Genomic DNA, 6384 nt, shown 5'->3' with positions numbered 1-6384 from the left:
AGTTAAGTACACATGTAAGACTTGCTGGTCTGGAATCTTATTTAGATTATACATTCCTCAGGGGAAGGAAAGTGTTGTTTAAAAATCTCTGTGAAGTGTCCATTCAAATGGATATGCTGCTGTGCACATTTTATTAATAGAATATTAATTCATGGTTATCAATCCTTGTATCTATCTCCAAAAAGACTGTAGAAAAATCCTCTACTCTTTTACCTTTGTTAATTAAATTCTTACAAAGAGTTGAGACTTTTTGCACTAAATCCTTGTTTTTAAATATATGGCCAGATCCTCAGCCACTCAAAGCAGCTGTAAAGCTGCCCTAAAGATACCAGTGAAGAGTCTCCTGAAGGGGGGGATCTTTGAGTGGTATGGAGATGGTGTACCTGACTTTAAATCACCTGCTGTCCCCACCTCCATGTAGGAGGCAGCACATCAGTGGCAAGATGGAGTACATGGCACTTAGCCTACTCCCAAGCTGCTGTGCAGGTATCTTTCAGACCACCACAGGTAGTACAATTCAGAGCAGCCCTTAGGATTACAAATCCATCATCACAGCCTGTGTTTGATTATACACTTACAATTTACAGCTACTACCTTCTTTCATTGGAGGTAGCAATCTCTTTGACATGATAACTTCACACAGTCTCCTGTGGCTTCACAGGCATTTTGTGTATAGTTTCAGGGGCTTGGATTGGAAAAAAGTGACACTATGTTTGAAAATAAACAGGATAAATCAGCACTCTACTGAGATGTGGTAGTGTGGCAATGTTTACACTGTAATGTGTCCAGAAGATCGTGGATCTCAGTTTCACAGCAGAATACCTGATTCAGCACAGATATATGCTGGCAAAGAAGAATCAAGTTTCTCACATACAGATTCTAGTTATGTTTCTCCACAAGAAAGAAGAACATGCTTTGACTGTCATACACTACGTGTTTGTACAATGCCTACCATAAACGGGCTCTGACTTAGCTGAGGACCTGTTGCCACATGTTTAATATTAATAAACTACTACTAGTGTGTAATGTACTGATACATGCTTACTATGATTCCCTCCATTCCACTTCAGCTGGTTGTCATTTGTACTACTTATCTAACTGAGATTGTCAGACTCAGAAAAATCTACTGGGTATAAAATAATGTATAAAGTATGCTTTTGATATACCTCTGTTGTTCATCCTGGTTGCTAAGTTGCTTTAATTTTTGTTGTTTTAGGCTTTGATTGCTCTTTTATCTTCTTGCTATTATTTTGTTGATTCCATATTTAAAAACTATTTTTGAAATGTTTTAAAGTACCATGGTGTACTTTTAATTGACTGTATGCTAGTTCTCCCCCCGCAAAAAAAACCCATTCTCCCCAGTAATAAAAGAACTTTACACTTCCTTTAGAGCACTTGTATGTCTGTAAAGTAGCAATGATTTAACAGCCAACTAGAGCCTAGATTCTGCAAACCTTCCTAACAATAATTGTATTCACACAAGTAACCTAACTGAAATCACTAGAAAACCCACATAAGTAAGAGCTGCAAAAGTGACTTTTGTCTGGGGCCAAATCATGGCCTGGCATCATGCATAGCAGTGCAATTGGGGAAGCAATCTCCACAGAGCCATTACTTTCCTCCCCTGTCCCCTCATTCATGTTGGGAGAGAATGAAAGCAGGCGGAGTATTGGTTCTGCCACCCCCATTCACCCATCAAAATAGCTATGCCAGCAGCTGCCACCACTGAGCTGGGTTTATACCTGACTCAGTTTACTCCCTACCTAAAGCAGTGGAAAGACCTGTGAGGAGGATGACTCCCTGTGTCATAATCTTCCTCCACAGCTGCCTCAGAGAAAGCACAAAAACATACTGCCCTATACACTGGACAGAATATAATGTCACAATCTAGTGCTTAGTTATTAAGATTAAATAGATAAATTACCATTAAAAACTCTAGCTCATACTACAGTGTACAGTAATTCATGTTACCACATATCTGAATCATGAACATTGAAAATAAAACAAGAATTTAATAGTTATAAGGCACTTGTGGAATTATTCAAAGATACACTGCTATGAAAATAGCAGTGGTAAGCAGAGGCAAACACCACTGCCCTTTCAATATAAATTAGAAATTGATAAAGAAGAAGTTAAAATCTACATGACTTTACTGTAGGTGTTGAGTAAAAGAGAAGAAGTCCATCATCCTTCTTATAAAATAAAAGTGAAAATTTCAGAACTGATAGTAGCCCGTACAAAAGCTCTCTGCTTACATAATGCAATTCAATCTTACTTTAAAAAATCCATCCCTGTAATAAAAATTGTATGAAGGAACCAGAAGCCTTTTAAATCTGGTGTTCTTATAACTAAAGGTTGCCATCACTAGCACTAGAATAGCCATTTTTCTGAGTAGTTTATGTCAGATGGTAATATTTACACCAGATTTCCAAAGTTTTCCCACTATGTGCTGTATAGCATATTGTGAATAAAAATTAGACCAAAAAAAAAGGTTATCCACACTAGTAGTCCACTAACAACAACAACTTAGGGTCCAAATAACTAAGAATAGAAAACTTGACAATTTGCTTTCTTAAAGACTTCCTAAAATATCTGAACCAAGGAATAAACACACCAGGGAGCATACATACCTATATATGTTGCTGTAATTTATGTTAAAAACAGCAAGGTAAAAGAAATGTGCTTTGCATTTAAAGCAGACAGTGATGAGGTTTGTGATGGTCCAGGAAGAATTAATTTCCATAGTATCGTTATATGCTTTAACACTCATACCTTCTTTCCCTACCTCTTTCTTTTGTCTGTTACTTTCCATTCGTATAATTTTGGCCTTTCTTCTGTAAAGCCTTACATACGTGCTTACCTTTCCATAAAAGAGTAGTCCCACAGACTTCAAGGAATAACCAGCCCCAGGAACTCTAAAAAGCTATATATAAAAGTAAAAATAGCATATGTAATGCAATGCTTAAGCACCTGCTGGAAGGGAATATAGGAGTTTTATTGAAATTTATGTAATAATGTATGGGAGAAAAAGACTGTTACCAGCAGAATGTAAGCAAGTGGTGGTTTTACCAATAGGAAAGCCTGGCAAAATATGCACAAAACTTGATGCATATAGACCTATTACCCTTGCATTGTGTGTGAGGAAAAATTATGGAAAGAATGATAAATGCGAGAGTAGTAGCATAATTGTACACAGTTTATAATTTCATTTTTTCCAAAGTGGTTTCAGGAAAGGAAGATGCACAGTTGATTATATTGTAAAATTACAAACAAATACGAAAAAACCCATGAGGAACAGAGAGTTTATGATAGCTGTGTTTTTGGTTATTAAAAAAGCATATGACATGCTATGAAGGAAAGGTTTGCTGCATAAACTACCTACAACTGGAATATGGGGAAGAATGTTCTCATGGATAGGAGACTTCTTAAGTGATAGAACCATACAAGTCAGGGTGGGGGTGGCCTTCTTGAATATTTATAAACTTACTAATGGCGGTCCACCGATGAGTGTGATCAGCCCAACCCTGTTAAACATTATGATTAATGATCTCCTGGAGATAATATACAGGGAGGAATAGATATTACTCTATTTATGGACAACAGTGCTATATGGGCCAAATAAAGAAGATTTAAAATAGCTGTGGAGAGAATCAATGAGGTCCTCACAACGATTTCAGAATGGGGAGATACTTGAGGATTTAAGTTCTCACATGCTAAAACAAAGAGAATGATCTTAACAAAACAGAAGATGGCGAAGAATGGAACTGATATCTTTATACAGAAAAAATACAGGTGAAAACTTTTACATTCTTAGGAATTATGTTTGATAACTAACTTCAAAGGATCCTTTATATAATATCAAGAACAAATGTAAAGATAGGATGCATCTGCTTAAAAAGTATTGCTGGAAACAATTGGGGTGCAGATAAGAATGTGTTGATGTTGTATAGGGAATGAATAAAACCAGTTATAGATTATGGATGACAAGCCTTTAATTCAGCTTCTAAATCAACACTAACAAAATTAGAGCTGATCCAAGCCAAGCTCTGCCTATTGCATGTGGTGCAAGTATTATGACTCTGTTGTATGTGCTGCAGGTAGCAACAGGAGATGTGCTTATAAATTTAATGATGAAATTGTTGCATTTAACCTTTTGGGCTAAGGTTAATGGAAACAGTAAAGATAAGCGTACTAAACGAATATATGAAGACTGTTGGGAACTATGTATACAAGAAATAACTGGGTGCCAAAAACTCCCAGATGCTAACAGAGTCAAAAGGTGGGTAAAAAGGAAGGCCTGGAAAATCAAACTATAGCTGGATGGTTGTCTCTCCAGTTGTGGATATGGTGTTATATAAGAAAACAAAGGGAAGACTAAGATTTGAGTTTATACATGGCAAATGAGGTTAGCATTGCCAAATCTATACTGATGGCTCTAGAGATGACAACACAGGTGGAGTGGGAACAGCCTTTTGTATGCCTGAACTTGGAGTTAAGAGCTCTGAGATTATTCAATTTTGAGGCTATTATGACAGCCTAATTGATGAGTGTACTGCTGGCACTTACTTGGATAAGGGATGTACACCCAACTATGATTGCTATCTTATCTGACTCTTTATTGGGTATAATGGCGATTAGAAAGAGAGCCTTGGAAAGCTGGAATGACTTAATCAATGAAATATAGTTCTTAACTACAGAGATAGTACAATTAGGTATACATATAATACAGTGTGGATTCCGGCGACTGTTGGTATACCGGGCAAGGAAATGGCAAATAAAGCAGTGAAAAATGTCTTAAAAAATGAAGAGGTAGATACAGATCCCTCAGAGTAAATAGAACTTGAAAAGTTTGGTTAAGAGAGAACTTTAGAAGGAATGTCAAGAACTATGGACCAAAGACAGAAAAAGGACAAAGGTTCTATGAATATGTCCTAAACTTGGACAGCTATGATAGAAGAAGTGAAGTAACTATATTTTGGGTGTTGACCTGAGCGGTAGCATACTGGTTAACTAAACCAGCAAAAAGACGGGCTGTGCAACACATGCAAAGTCCAAGAAACAGTTGAGCATCTGCTATGGCAATGCAAGGAGAATTACACAGAAAAAATATTTGTGAAGAACTGAGATGCCTCAAGGTGAAAAAACAGAGTCTGAAAGGACTGATGAGAGTATCAGGAAAGTGGGGTGGCATTACAAAATCATTACTTCACTTTTCTAAGGATACAAGACTGGGTGAGAGACTATACATTTTTGCTATGCAAAAAACTGTGGTAAATGGAGGTTGCTGTGCCATAAAATGAGAGGAAAAGAGGGAGAAAGGGCCAGAGAAGCCCAGGATCTAAGAGACATTTCTCATTCTGTGTCTAGGGATAACAAGAACCTCAAGCTGTGGGGAACTTGTTCAGTTATATTTACACTATAAGATGAAGCAGTTGTTGAACTTGCCACGAGTTCTGTGTGAGACCAACCTGATTGCCTTCTCTGATGAGATGACTGGCTCTGTGGATATGGGAAAGGGGTGGATGTGATATATCTTGACTTTAGCCAAGCTTTTGCTATGGTCTCCCACAGTATTCTTGCCAGCAAGTTAAAAAAGTATGGATTGGATGAATGGACTATAAGGTGGATAGAAAGTTGGCTGCATTGTCGGGCTCAAAGGGTAGTGATCAATGGCTCAGTGTCTAGCTGGCAGCCAGTATCAAGCGGAGTGCCCCAGGGGTCGGTCCTGGGCCAGTTTTGTTCAATATTTTCATTAACAATCTGGATGATGGGATGTATTGCACCCTCAGCAAGTTCGCGGATGACACTCAGATGGGGGGAGAGGTAGATATGCTGGATAGTAGGGATAGGGTCCAGAGTGACCTAGACAAATTGGAGGATTGAGCCAAAAGAAATTTGATGAGGTTCAACAAGGACAAGTGCAAAGTCCTGCACTTAGGATGGAAGAATTCCATGAACTGCTACAGGCTGGGGACTGGCTGGCTAAGCAGCAGTTCTGCAGAAAAGGACCTGGGGATTACAGAGGACGAGAAGCTGGATATGAGTCAGCAGTGTGCCCTTGTTGCCAAGAAGGCTAACAGCATATTGGGCTGTATTAGTAGGAGCATTGTCAACAGATTGAGGGATGTGATCATTCCCCTCTATTCGGCACTGGCGGAGCCACATCTGGAACACTGCATCCAGTTTTGGGCCCCACACTACAAAAAGGATGTGGAAAAACTGGAGAGAGTCCAGCCAAGGGCAACAAAAATGATTAGGGGGCTGGAGCACACAACTTATGAGGAAAGGCTGAGGAAACTGGGATTGTTTAGTCTGCAGAAGAGAAGAATGAGGGGGGATTTGATAGCTGCTTTCAAGTACCTGAAAGGGGGTTCCAAAGAGGAT

The sequence above is a fragment of the Chelonoidis abingdonii genome, chromosome 1 (assembly GCF_003597395.2).
Source record: "Chelonoidis abingdonii isolate Lonesome George chromosome 1, CheloAbing_2.0, whole genome shotgun sequence".
NCBI classification, from domain to species: Eukaryota; Metazoa; Chordata; order Testudines; family Testudinidae; genus Chelonoidis; species Chelonoidis abingdonii.
Note: the sequence above shows the minus strand (reverse complement) of the source record.